Source organism: Lissotriton helveticus, chromosome 1_1 (assembly GCF_964261635.1).
Source record: "Lissotriton helveticus chromosome 1_1, aLisHel1.1, whole genome shotgun sequence".
NCBI classification, from domain to species: domain Eukaryota; kingdom Metazoa; phylum Chordata; class Amphibia; order Caudata; family Salamandridae; genus Lissotriton; species Lissotriton helveticus.
The window spans coordinates 1126885146-1126900613 of NC_136057.1; positions in this window are offsets into that span (position 1 = coordinate 1126885146).

Consider the following 15468-nt stretch of genomic DNA (forward strand, 5'->3'; position numbering starts at 1 on the left):
CGCGCTCTATAAATGTCATTGATTGATTAGACATACTCTCCTCATACACATACCTAGGGGCACCTCGCTTCCCGAGGCTTCCCCTCTTGAAGATCGAGTGTTGGATGGACACCTCCCCGAGAAGACTATCTCGTTAATATACAAAAAGCTTATCAATCACATGGGGGACCCGCTGGAGCCTATTAGAGTACAGTGGAGGGCTGATGTGGTGGAAGTGGATGATGAGGAATGGACCGAGGCGATCTCTTCCCAGAAGGTAGTGGCGATTCAGATAAGACTTAGGCTGGTGCAATTGAAGATCTTGCATAGGTCATATGTTACGGGGCCCCGTCTGGTACGAATGGGTCGAATGGAGAGTGGGGAGTGCCGGAGGGAGTATGGAGAACCCAGCACTTTTATGCATATTTTGTGGCACTGTGAGGTGATACAGGAATACTGGTCGAAGATTCACGAAGAGATACGAGACGCATTGGGAGTGGAAATAAGACCAGAGGCTCTGAGATGCATATTGAACGTCTGGGAACCCACGGATTTGAATGTATACAGGAAAGCAGGGGTAGCGCTGGCGTGTATGGTAGCGAAACGAAATATCGCTCAGCTATGGGGAGCTAGTCAGCCGCCCCGGGTTTCAAAATGGGTGGAAGACCTAGATTGGTGCATGTTCAGGGAGAAGTCGGTGTATGTGGCTAGGGGGTGTCCCGAGAAATAGGGGAAGATCTGGGGGGCCTGGAATGGTCACCGTGGAGAAATTTGTACGCCCCCGGCGCGACAGATAGGGGAGGAGGCACATGAATCCCCGTAACTCATTATTTTAACACTGTTTTAATATTCTGTACAAGTGATACTGTATCGTTGACCAGTGAGATAACTGGATTCACCTGATGCTTTTCTTTGATTCTTTTATAGTTAATAAAAAGATTCATAAAAATTTTAAAAAAAAAGAATTCCAGAATCTTCACAGAATTCTCCAAGATGGAATACTCTTTATTGTCTTTACGCAAGGGTCCTGTAGCATTAAACCCTACTCCTTTAGTGGCAGGGAAGTCTAATATAAAACGTTCAAAAAAGGATCCACCCTCTCCACCAAAACCCTCCTCCCTTGTTTCATTGGAGTTGTTGTTGGAAGAGATACGGGCCCTCCGACCTGTTATGGAGGAAACAAACACCAAGCTTCAGTTCCTCACTGATAACTGGTCCCAGATGGATGAAAGACTTACAGCAGTTGAACATAGCGTGTCTTCTTTTGGGATCACTAACACTAAAGTCAATGTACTCTAATCCCAAGTTTCCACACTTCAAAAACAGATCGGAGACCTTGAGAACTGCAATAGGAGGAATAATCTACATATTTATGGTCTACCAGAAGGAACTGATGGTTCATAACCTCCCCTTTTCTTCAGGTCCTTTCTTCCCAAGTTACTTCATATACTGCGCTTAACATCCAGCGCGCTCACAGGCTTGGCCGTCAAATGTCAAGCGTATCAATATCACGAAGACCGAGAGGAGTCATACTATATTTCCTCAAATACACAGACTTACTAAAGGTTCTTGCGGCTGTCAAGTCAATCCGACTTGTCATGTGGTCTGGTTCAACTTTATTCTTTTCACAAGATTACGCGAAAGCCACAGCAAACAGGTGTAAAGAGTTTCTCAACATTAGACCTGATTTACGTTCTTTTGGAGCCCGCAGTGGACATTTTCATCCTTGCCTCCTAAAGTCAACTACAAGAATAGAACGACAACTGATGAAACTGCAGAGCTTCATGAACTCTTGCAAAACAGGCCATGGAATTCTCAGGAGCCTCATCATCTCACACCATTTTGTTTAATTAATCTTCGTTACATTGGAATTATAATCCATGACTGTTCAGTTTATTGTTGTGCTATGTTTCCTTTTTGCCTGTTCTCAAATTGCTATTAGCATGTTTCCACTTGGCTTCGTAATAACAATTTTCTTCATTTTTCTTTCCCTTCACCGATTTGTCGATGTTTGTTCCACACTGTTGTCTTGTCATTTGTGGAGCGGCCCTTCCCTCGCCCTCCGTTTCATTGAATTTGGGCGTGACACCTGTTCCATGTGGTCTCACCCCCCTCATTCCTGTTCGATATCTTTCGATATGCCTTTTGCCCGTATCTCAATTTTTTTCTTTAACTTGCCTTTCCCACCCCTTTTTCTCTATCTCTCTCAGGTGCTTCTATTATTCCTTCACTCTATTTTTCATCTTTTAATCTCATCAATTTTTTACTTTTGCAATTAAATCTCCTTTTCTATCTTCTTCTGTGCTATATGGTTAATCCTTTACTTCGTTGGAATTCTCTCTGGTATGTCTTTTGTTGCTCAATGAATAATCTGGATTGGTGTTTTTCTCTGTAATTATCTTATGTCTTTGAAACTAATTTCATGGAACGTCAGGGGTCTGAATTCTCCTATAATGAGGCAAAAGGTTTTGACTCATTTAGCTAAATTAGAAGCTGATATAGCGTGTCTACACGAATCTCATTTAACGGCTGAAGAATCTTTAAAACTAAAGTAAGGATGGGTTGGGGAGATCTTCTTCTCCCCAGGAGACGGTAAACAAAATGAAATTTTGATCCTTTGCCGTAAATCACTTTCTGTTAAGCTCCTTTCTCGATGTTCTGATAAAGATGGACGTTGATTGGGAATGCTCTGGTTTCTTTACTTAATGTATACGCCCCCACAGCTGTAGATTCCTCTTTTTGGAACTCCTTAACCAAACAAATTACACATTGCATTGATGAAAAATTTATTTTGGCAGGCGTTTGTAATCAAGTTATAGTTCCCTTCATTGACCGAAATTCAACGGTCTCTTTTGTCCCAAATAAGGTACACAAACTTTTTGTTCAAACCATCAAACAGCACAAACTTAGCAATGCTTGGAGAATTTGTAACTCTACCACAAAAGGATACACTTATTATTCTCCAACTCATCATACTCATTCACGAATTGATTACTTCTATTTTTCCCACAATGTAGCCCAATCCTTATTAGCTGCGGATATTGTTTCTATTTTAATATCCGATCACCCTCCTATATCTATTCAACTCGATATTCTACAAAAACCTGATACTCCTAGAAGATGGCGTTTTAATGTTGCTCTTCTTTTAGACCCATCGTTTACATCCTCCTTTGTTTCCTTTTTCAACAAATATTTTTTTATCAGAACAACACTATGTCTTTTTCTGTCGTTTGGGATGCTTTTAATGCATCAGCTAGAGATGTTATCATTGGTTATGTCTCCAAGAAGCGTAAGAATGCACGCAAACTAACCAATGACCTCCTGAAAAAAGATAAAGAGACTGGAGCATTCTTATTATTCTTCTAAATCAAAAGACTGTTTATCTGCAAAGATAAATGCTAAGTTACAATTTAACAAAGAATCCACAGACAATGCCTCACTATAATTATTACACTCCAGTGCAAAATGTTACGGTGGTCAAAACAAAGCAGGGAAAATATTAGCAAACTATCTGAAAGTGAAACACAACAAACTCAATATAGAATCTATCATGGACGAACATTCAACATTGAAATTTAAGGACACAGAAATCTTAAACGAGTATCTACTTTTTTATAAATCACTTTATACCTCAGAGATTTCCCCTTCACAACACCATATTTCTCTGTTTATTTCTAATATTCAAGAATCCTCAGACACCTGACATGACCTTTCACTTCTGGAATCTAATCTATCACAAAATGAACTCCTTATTGCCTTACAAGCTCTTAAAAAGAACAAGCCCCAGGCCCTGTCGGTTTCACCATTGAGTTTTCTCTACATTTCGCACAGCTGCTGTGTCCCAAATTACACTACCTCTTAGACTCCTTTCTGGACTCAGGTGGCTCCTCTGGTTCTTTCGCAGAATAATCCATTTGCCTCATTCCCAAGGATGGTAAGTGCTTAAAATACTGTAAAAACTATCGACCTATTTCATTAGTTAAGTATTTGGTTTTGTTAAGGGACATCTTATTACAGATAATACCCGTTTATTTTTTTACATTTTGTCTAAATCCTCCCATCTATCTCAATCCTTATCAGCAATAGCATTAGATGCGGAAAAAGCGTTCAATAGAGTTGAATTGCCCCACCTTTTTCACACTCTTAAATGGTTTAGTTTCGTCCCCAAAATCACATCTTTAATATCACTCCTTTAGTAAAACCCACGTGCAATAGTAGGTCCTAATGGCGCTACATCCCCATACTTTGATCTAGGGAGAGGTGTTTGCCAAGGTTGTCCCCATCCCCCTTTCTGTTTAACCTAGCTATCGAACCTTTTATATCCAAAATATGCCGAAACCAAGATAACATAGATTTGATGTGAAAATTCCCAAATCAAACTCACAGCATATGCAGATAACATATTGTTATTTATCTTGCAACCTCAGACCTCTATTCCTGCTTTTTTAAAGGAAGTTAAATCCTTCTCCTCTGTTTCTGGCTACAAGCTGAACAAGGATAAATGTGAGATATTTCCTCTAACTAAATATACCTTTAAAGATGATTTGGTAACTTCAAACTTTGCTTGGAGTCCTAATCACATCAAATATTTAGGTTTCTACTTTACCCCATCCATTTCCGCTACAATCTCTCTTTGTATGAACATGTGTATACAAAGACACTCAGAATTAACTGCCAAGTGGCATCCTTAATACCTATCTTGGTGGGGTCGACTGGACACCATGAAGATGATGATAACTCCTATAATACTTTATACAATTTCTAACATCCCAATGACCATTCCCTTAAAGTTGATTCAGAAGATTTATTCTAAACTTTCCTCTTTCTTATGGAGTAATAAAAAATCACACATGTCATTGTCGAAACTAATGCGTCCTAAATCAGAAGGGGGGTCAATTTCCCTGACTTTCTTACATATCAGAAGTCCTTCCTACTCCGTCAATCCTCGAATTGGCTTGCTGATCCCTCAGTGGGCTGTCCTTGATGGACTGCACTTAAATGCCTTTTTTATCCTCTTTCTCCCTTCAAGAATATGTATCCTTCTCTCGCAAGCCACAATTCCTTTCTACTCCTATACTTAAATACACTTGTAAAATTTTGAAATCCAATTCTCCTTCAAGCCCTACAGACTTTTATTCTTTTCTCAACTCCACAATATGGCATAATAAGTTATTATTGATACGTGGTAGGCCTTTTTACAGGAAATCCTGGAGACAGAAAGGCCTAATTTGAGTTTATCAATTGTTTGCACACAATGACATTTTGTCTTTTACCCTAGTCAGTAGACTCATTGACTTGCCCCTGTCCTTTCAATCCAAGCATAACCTTTTGAAACAAGCCCTTCTAAAAGCATGTGCTCAATTTATGCCTCCTATTTGCTCCACTTCTTCCCCAGTTAATTGGTTACACACACTGCTTTGTACCAATCCTAAGGCTTCTGTTATGTATAATTATTTACGCTCTCCATGTAACATAAGAGAAAAAATAAAGGTGGAACTTGCTTGGGAAGAAGATTTAAAAGTTTGCTTGTTGACATGCCTATGGAATACAATTTGGACTAAAATTAGAAAATCCTCTAGGGCAGCAAACACCACGCTGACTCTCTTCTTCATATATAACATACTTTTGCTTTGTCCGGTCACTCTAAACAAAAGACACACCAATACACCTTATACTTGTTGGATGTGTTCAACTCCACTTGAAGATTTAAATCACTTGTTATTTTTGTGCTCGCCTGTTCGCAATATCTGGAAAAATGTATGGCCCCAAATTAACTTAATCTTTAGCTCCAGTTTTCCTTTTTCCACTACTCATGTGTTCCTGGGAAGTTTATCCCCTATTTGGATGAATTGTACCTCCTACACTAAGATCATTGATTTATTGTCGGTGGATGCCTTCCAACAAATTATCAAAAATTTGAAAGATGTTACCAATTTACCATATCAAGCATGGTGGTATGCCATTTGCCATAACCACAGATTAGATACAACTTTTGTCTATCCTATTCAAATGGCTACGAAATGCTTAAACCTGTGATTACCTATCACATTGTTTATTGACGCCCGTGCTGAACGGTCCTTTTCTCTGAACCCTGACCAACAAGAAGTTCTTCAACCTCCATGACTTTCCTTATGTTGTTAACCTATTAATCTATTTTTTCAAGGAATTTTCTGTACTCCCTTGAATGAAATGCATTCTCTCTTTGTATACACCAATCCAATTTAATTACCTTTTTTACCCTTTTTCTTTAGGCTATGTTATTTGGTTTTCATTTCCTACAATTTTGGTCTTAAGAGTTATTTTGTTTTAAGTGAATATTTATTGTCTTATTGTATCATGTATTGACACCTTTATTCCTTTAATAAACTTACTTTTGAACTGGAATACCAAAGATGATCTGTTAAAACAGTTAAGAATTCCTACACCACTCAGGTAAATTTTTCACTCATAAAATATACCCAACTATTCCCAAAGAAACATGCAACCTGAGAAAGGATGTTAGATACATTTTACAGACTCCTAACTACCAATCCAGGGCCGCATCACACATGCGGTGCATTTTCCTTCATTGCGCATGGCGCACCTTTGAAAAGGTGCACCAGGCGCAATGAAGGAAAATGACCAGCATTATCGGGAATGCGCTGCCCCCAGGGAAGCCACAAACTCATGCTGCCTTAGAGGCAGCGCATTCAAGTGAAATACGGAGCGGCACCCGCCTACACTTTTAAAGAGGAATAGAGATTCCCTCAGAGAAAGCTCCTCCGCTAAGGCAGAGGAGCATCCCCCCACTAAAAGCACAGCAAAAGGAAAAATAAAATGTAAGATTTTATTATCCTATTATTTTTCTGTGCTGCAGCAGTTTTGTGGGGCAGAGCTAGGCTGTGCAGAGGGCCCTCTGGGACTGGCCAAACATTTATGCGCACTTCGCATGTTCTCCACCCAGGCTGCATTACAGCATGGGAGGACAAAACGCCCAGGCTTCCCTTCCCCATCTGCGTGTCGAACCACGGTGCTCAGACCAATCACAGCGCTGCATTGCAGTGTTATGCTTGGCTCAGGGGAGCCTGGGTGTTTAAGAATCTCAACGCTAAATTGCAGGGTTGTGATTGGCTTAGGTGAGCCTATCCTGCTTTCTGCTCCAACAAAACCCACCTTGCCTCTCCTGCCCCCTCCCCGCCCAGCTACTGATTCATGGAAGCAGCCACGACTGGAGCCCCTTGCAGGCAGGTGCAGTTAGTGACAGCACCTGCCTGCAAGTGTATGTCTGGGGGTCCGTAGGACCCGCTTTCACCCACTCAAGTGGGCTGCTCTCAGGGGGTGCACTGATAGTGCACCACCTTTGAGGTGGCGCACTATCAGTGCCCCTCCTGAGGGCTTCTCTGCCTCTGCGCCTGCACCGGTAATACAGTGCAGGTGCAGAGTCAAGAGGAATTTCCTCATTTCCATGGGGCACACCCCCATGAAAATGAGGGGACGCTCCCTTGAAGATAGCGCTAGTGCTTTATGTGCAATAAATAATTCCAGGTCCAATTCCCCAGTAATTCCTCTTTTTTGGGCTGGACTTACTCCCAGAGATTTCCACTGCGTTTAGTTAAGAGATCCGTTGATAATTCCAACGGGGCCGGTAACTGCTGTTACAGTGAGCCTTTCTAAAGAAAAAGATCGATGTCTACTTTTGTCGACGTGTTGGGAATTTCTTTGCACTTAAGACAGAGAAATCCATAGTAGTAAATGCGTTTACAACTGACAGAAATCCTTTTGTGATATCCTGGCAGGTGTATATGAGGTATTTTTAGCCGTACACTGAAGTTTACAAAACAAATATGTGTATGTGAAAAGGCTCCTAGATATTAATGGGAGAGTTACAGAACAACTAAAGTATACCTTTTGGTCTGGCCTGGTATTTGAACAACCAGAATAAGAAGTTTCATCTCGAAATGAATCTCTCAGCTATTGTATTCGGAGCAGCCTTATAACAAACACAGAAAATTAGACGGCTGGACAACAACATACTTTTTTGAGAAGTTACACAGAGGACAATGTAATAAAACAGTGTATTATAAGGTACTTCTGACTTGTAATGATGAGAGTCAGTATTGAGAAGATACAGACAAACAGCAGCGGTCGGTAGTGGGAGTATCGGCCGGGCGGTGACGTGGGGAGGGGCAGGGGCAGGGGCAGGGTGGAGGGTAGTAATGTATGGATTACAGACTTTAAAAGGTAAGTAAACATAAAAATAAATAAAACGAATTTCGTTGCACACACTGCATCGCATTTGGTGATGCAGTGTGCGCAACGAAATTCGCTTTATTTATTTGTATGTTTACTTACCTTTTAAAGTCAGTAATCCATACATTACTACCCCCCACCCTGCCCCTCCCCCTCCCCACGTCACTGCCCGGCCGGTACTCCCACTACTGGCCGCGGCTGCAGACAAGCCATTCAATTCTATAGCAACTCACTTTGATTTGCCACGTTTCAGAACATTAAAGGGTGAATAAGTGGCATGCAGGATGGATGCAGTTTTTCTAAATTGCATTTTATTCTTATATATCAGTTTGCAATTCAAATGAAAGGTGTATCTCTTGTCAAGACCAATTGCTGAGAGCACACTGATGGTTTCATCAGTACATGGTTTTCCTTTGTATGAAATGGCAGAATAAACTAAATAACGATGAAATGTTACCAAATAAAGCTATGCAAATATACATAAGGAAACAGCAATTTCACACCAATTTATCAGTCAATATTAAATATCTTCTAACTATATATATGTTTCAAGATGGCCTATTCCATTCCATTAACAGGAATAGCACTGTGATTGATGTAGACGGAGTTGGAGCCCTGATGTTCTGGAGATGCTGGGAAGAGTACAGAGTAGAATATTGATGCATTTCGTTTGTAATCATTTAGGCAAAAGGAAAAGCCTAAAGAACACTCTTTAACAGTATCTGAGTTTTTTTAATATGAGCATTTTGGGAATTCGACAAAGTTACCTAAGGCAGAATGTTCTTGTAATGAAGCAATCCACACACTAAAAAGGAAATATTTGATGATTAGGCAATGGAAAAATTTAAGAAAATGCCTCTTTTGGCATGTTCACCCCCCATTTTTTGCTTTTTGACTCCATGCACTGGGACTTTACTAACCACGCCCCAGTGCACGTGCTCTGACCTCTAAAACATGTTGAAATTAGCTATAACCCTGATTGGATTGGCACATTTAACTTACCTTCATGTCCCTAGTAAATGGTGCAAAGTGTAGCCAGGGTGTGTAAGTTAAATGGCACTAGTGGACTGAAAAACATGCTGTGCCCCCTCTAAAGTGACAATGGCAAACATGACTGTATGTCTGCCACCAGTAACTTGAGTGTGCAGGTTTGAACTGCAAATTCGACCTGTCAAAATATCCAATTTATGCAGGCCAAAATCCTTCTTTTAAATCTTTAAAATATTAATAAGTCATCCCTAAGAAGGCCTTAAATGCCCAGAAAGCAGAGTGAATTCTATTTAAAAGTAGGACATGTAAAAGTTTAATGCTAAACATGTCCTTACAGTGGCAATGCTCGCAGGAAAACATTGACCCTCTTTTTTTAAAGTCAATAATGTGATCTCCATTTAGGAACCAGATAAAAAGTGAATTCCTGCACTTTTAAAAATAATTATTACAAATCCAATTTCTTCATAAAATTGGATTTGTAGAAAATATTTCATAGAAGGTACTTTAAAATGTTTATCTTTAGGCTACCTATAGCCTCTAGAAGCCCATTTGTATGAGCTTCTATGTGTCACCTAGGAGCATGAATAGCTCTTTGATAAGTTGTCAAATGGCTCCCAGAGCTGAGATAAATGACTGGATGGCAATCTGGGCAGTGCCCAGGAATGGAATATTATTCACGTGGGTCAGCTGTCACAGGCAGATGTAGCTCACAACTGGTCCTGCCCCCTCTGTTGTCCTTCTTGCCTGCCAGGTTCCAATCCCAGTGGGAGTTGAGCTGCCCTCAGAACCGGTTTCAAATGTTGTTTGCTTAAAGTCAATTAAAAAGAGTCCGACATAAAAACAGACAAATTGATTTGGGAGTGTACGCAGAAAACAAAAGGCAGTTGATACTGTTTGAATCCATAAATTTTAAGAACTGCTTTTAAAATTTTTATATATTAAAAATCCTCATTAAGAATTCATAGTATTTACAAAAAAAGAAAAAAGGGTCTAAATTTTGCATTGACGTCTCGTCACTGGGGGGCAAATTAGCACAGACGTGGCATTATATTTTCCAAGTGGAAAACAGAGGGGGGATCTCATAGTTCTCAGCTGAAATTTTATTAGACTCAATCTTTTCCAGGGACAATTTGTCTCTGCCAAGTTACGGCTCCAGATTGAATGCAATTTGGACAATAGCATAGTCACTCAACATTGATTTCCCAATTTCCTCCATTTCCCTTCATGCCTCTCAAAATGCTAAAAAACTGTTTCTTTGTTCGGATAATATCTGACTTTGTTAGCAAGTGAGGGGATTTAAATAAATTGTGCCTGCCAATCGCTTCAGCAGTGGTCCCAATATAATTCAGGATTGGAATCATACGGCCCTTGTCACAGGCCAGTCAGTCTAAAATGAAGGTCTGAATAAAATATGTATGTTTACTGACCCAAATGGAGATCCAGAGCAACAAAGGGGCAACCTTGATTTGAACCACAACATATGACATCCTTGGTTCCTCATGCAAAAAAAAAATGAAAAGTCTACGATGGAAGGCCAAATAATCGCTGGCAAAAACGATTCTCTTCTACTTGCAGTTTAGACATGTACCGGTAACCCCAAACTCCTGCCCTGTGGTCAAAACTGATAAACATTAATGGTCATAGATTTTCATAAGGGACATAACAATTGTATTGCCTAGTCTATTGGCAAATTCAAATAACACCCCTACTGAGTGGTTGAAGTGCTGGCATCTATAAAGAATGCAACACAAGTGCTCGGTGAATCAAAGATTATTCCCAAGTATGGGAAACTATTAACCTCCTCAATTGCTCTTCCTTTGATTTTAATTGGGCTGGTTGTGCTCTCACTATTTCCATAGACCATGAACTTTGCTTTCAAAATGTTTGGTCTAAGCAATCCATAAATTGCACAAAGCTTTCTACTAAAGCTTTGAAGCCATTAGGAGTGTGTAAAAGCAAGATAGAAAAATCTGAACAAAATAAAGCCGGGATTGTGATGGAGTTGATTTTAGGGATATCCTTACTGGAAACTGCAAACATGCATTTAACCTGTTAATATGAAGAAGGAACAAGATGGATGAGAAGACACAGCCTTGTTGCACACATCGATCCATTGCAAAGAATTCTGAAGATTTACTGCCTGACCCGTACATTACAGAGTCACTAATCCCACTGTACAGGGCCCTCAAAAATTCAACCAAATCCTGATCTAATCCTATCTCTAACAGAATGTTCCAGAGTTTACAGACACCATATTGAAGGCATTTCTCGGATTCATAAAGGAGAGTTATAAGCTCCTCCACCCTTTGCCTGTGTATGCCTATTGATGATCAAATAAAGATTAAGTCACTGTTCTAAAGTACCAAGCCCTTCTCCAAAGCCATGTTGAACTGAGGAAACAATGTTACCCTGTTCCGCTCAATTCTACTCAACATGATGCGCCCTATGAATTTTACAGTAGAATCTAATGGAGAAAAGAATCTGTAGCCTTGTGGTTTACGTCTGGCTCCCTTTTTAAACACAGGCATAATGACCTCAGTATGCCTCGATCTATGTAACGTGTAGCTAAAGGCACAATTTAGAACATTGGTGATGATGGGTGCCCAAAACTCTATTTCCTCCTTATAAGGTCAATAGGGACATTCTCAGGGCTGTTGGATTTTTGTGAGGGACTAACACTGACAGCTTGCATCACTTCACCAAGGTCAAATCTGATTTTCAGAGGAAATACATGTTGAGATTCTAAGAAGATATCAGTTACAGCCCTCATGTAAGAATCAAAGGATTTAAAATGGTCAATCCACCGTCCAGAACTGATGATTTTCCATAACCCTTAAGTCTGACCTTCAAACAATTTTGATTGGTTGACAATTTTCTGCCAACCTTCAGCATTTTTGGCCAATGTTGCATCGACACGTCTATCCTACAACTTGTATTTGGCTGAATTGACTGAATGTATTGATTGTTTTGTATTCAGTCCTCCACTCTGCATTAAGTGACCTATCCTCCTATCCCTGTGGATGTATAATGGACCCCTGCATGCATTTACCACTCATGCCTTTACAATGCAGTCTCTATCCTTACTGTGACGTTACCACATGTTCTTTTACCACGCACGTCATTGCAACGACCTGCCTGGGGGGGGCGCTAGACTTTGGAATAGTATAACCACTATTTCAATACCAGGTACGCAACACCAGCCCAACAAAGCGCCCCCTAAATCAAGTCGTTGTAATGACTTGCATGGTAAAAGAACACATGGTTACATCGCAGTTGGGGTAGGGACTGTGTTGTAAAGGCAGATCGTGGTAATGATTGCTTGGTAAAGGATGTTTCCCATCATGCAACCTTTTGTTTAAAACCCTACATTCCTCATTAAACCACCCAAAGTGATTTTTTTGTTGATTCATATAGGGTTCAAAATACAGCTTTTAATGTTATCATTCATCACTACCAAGTTATCAACTATTAAGTCACCTGGATGATTTAGAGATAAAAGGTAGTTGAAAAACAGTGATAGGTTAGTTCGTACCACTGTGGCAAATAGAACTGAAAATTTACATTTCACAATTTCAACCTTAGCCCTCTATCTACCTTGATTATAATACATGCGGTGTTATTTAATGGGAGGCTTACTGTGACAGGGAAGTGAAAAACCAATTTGATGGGATTATAGTCACTATATATGCTTAGCAAAATGGCTGCTGACTGTAGTTATTCACCCACTGTGGGCGGAACAAAAATGTAATTCATGGTTGTACCCCGGTCCCATCCAATAAAAGTAGGGGTCTGGCCATTAATATCGCCCAACATTTCCACTGCATTCTTCTCCATTGCAATTAGTATAACCTCTTGGTGAACTGGAAAATATAGAAGCAGAGTAGAGCTGGATCCGAATTTTGCTTTGGAATCCCCTCTGAAAATAATATTGAAACATTTCAGAACCAACAAGGACTTATTCTATAACCACTGAATGACAGAAAACAAAGCATCAACGTTAGACCCCTTGGCCGCTGGAGTAACTGCATTGTAGAAGTTAACAATAAAAAGTTCAATTCAGCAGAGCCTACAACCCAGAGGACTTGGATTCCTAGGTGGGAAGTCGGCACTGGAGTGGTCCCACAATCATTAGATACTCGCACTAGAGTTAACAATCTCCCCTAGCTCTTCCCACATCTGACATACTAGCTCGAACACCAAAGCTCTGGAAGCCATTCCAGGTAACATTATCCAGAGATTTTTATTAGAAAATGACACGGCGCTGCAAGTCATCTTGCTGCGCAAAGCTACGTTATTAGAAAAGTGCAGGGATGCATCATATTTACAGCAATACAACAAATCGCTGTGCTTTCCTTTGTGCTGGCACACAATTGGATGCCTTGTGCCAATACAGGTACCCTGGCACAATGGTGCAAGGATGCCTACGTTGCAGGGATGATTGTTTTTGTGTAGAAGGAGCACCTTCCTGCTCAAACACAATGATAGATGGCGTTTTACTCTTTTCTTCTAGAAACAGAAAAAAAGAGTAGAAATAAAGGTATTTCTCCTCGTTGCGCCACATTAACACCTCCCCTGGGAAGTGTTAGAATCTGAAGCATTCCCAGGTTTACAAAACCTTGTAAATGGAACACCCACAGCAATATCCATGGAGCGTCCATTTATCCCAGAATAATGAGTGAAAGAGGGCCATATATACAAGACCATGAAAAGCCACACGGCTAACTTTGAGTGGCTCAGTATTGTGCGCCACCAGAGAGTAAAATAAATGGACATTCCGTGGCACAGGGGCCTCATAAATATGCCCCAGGTTTCTTGTGACAAAATAAAGTCAAACTTTTGCACGTAGGCGAGACACCCCTCATTCCTCAATTTAGACCTTATGCCTGAAACATTCCAGCAAGCCAAATTCATTGAAAGTGCTGTGCTATCCATGGTGGTATTGCTTATCAGACTGAGTCATCTCATTGGGTAAACCCTGGATCTCTAGGGCATTCATATAGCCACCATCCAGAGATAAAAGTTGCATTGTAGAGTGAACCTGCTCAGCTGAGCAGGAGACACTTGCCAAAGGATCCAATGATAGTTGAAGTCAGTCCATTTCATGTAGATTTTTTAAAGATTCAAAGCACTTAATACAATTTGGGGTACATGCGGATGGCAGAACACAGTTAGTTGTAATTTGGCTGGTTATTAGATGTCTATAGAAAAATTCAAAGACAGAGGACTCTCCATTGGAGTGACCCTCAATGATTGCTGGAACAGTAATCATCTTGCCGGACCAGGATCTCTAAAGTTAATGATGGCACGTTCATCATGAAATTACTTCACTCACTGACCAACCCACTCGACTCTTCGAACAAAAAGAATATTAACATAATCCCGGATGTTTGTTTTGTAAGCCAATGACAGACCTTGATTTTTAGCTGAGAGGTTGAATGGTTGTATCAGCCAACTTTGCTACATTCGTCATAGCTTCAACAAACTGACAGCTTTCAGAAGGGAGATTCAGATGAAGAGGGGAAAATCAGATCCAGCAGTGCGGATGGACGTAAAATTAGGAAAACAAGTCCGTGCAACTCTGTCAGGAACAAGATAAAAGGATGCCATTGCCCTTCCGTATTGGATGAGAATCTATTTCGTACAATTGCTGGCGGGGATGAAGGTATCGGGGAAACAGGCAGAAAAACCTCAGTGGGATTAAAGTAGATGATTGCATTGCTGACTTTTTTCGACATTTTAATAATTTCTGGGTCCAAATGAACTATTTTCTCAATTAGGGGTGCAAGACACTTGTTAAATGCTGCTGTAAGCTTAGCAATTTATGAACCTCGGATTAGTTCATCTTGCCCACCCAGGGCTTTCGCTTCCAAGTCAGTCCCAGGGTTGAAGTTATAACTAGTGGGGGCCTCAGGATAGTGAGGGACATATTGCCCTTCTTTTTAGGTCTCAGCCTGCGATGGCTGCGCAGACATGCGCAGTCGAGCTGGCGAGATTTAATGACTTAGAGTACGTTTCACTAGCGAAGTTAAGCCCCGCCCCTCGTTTCCATTGGCTGGTGTCACCGTTCATGCTAAACGGTGGCCAGCCATTGGAAAAGAGGTACCAGTGACGGACTTCTGTCTCTTTTACTACGAACTTCCACTTCCTGCCGCTGCCTTGTTTAGAAAGCGCAACTTCAAACTTCCAAACCCGCCGTAAACTGAGTTCCCAAGGCACGGAGAAGCCCCGTCGAACCGGAAGTGTACATTAAAGCACAAAGCAGTACCCGAT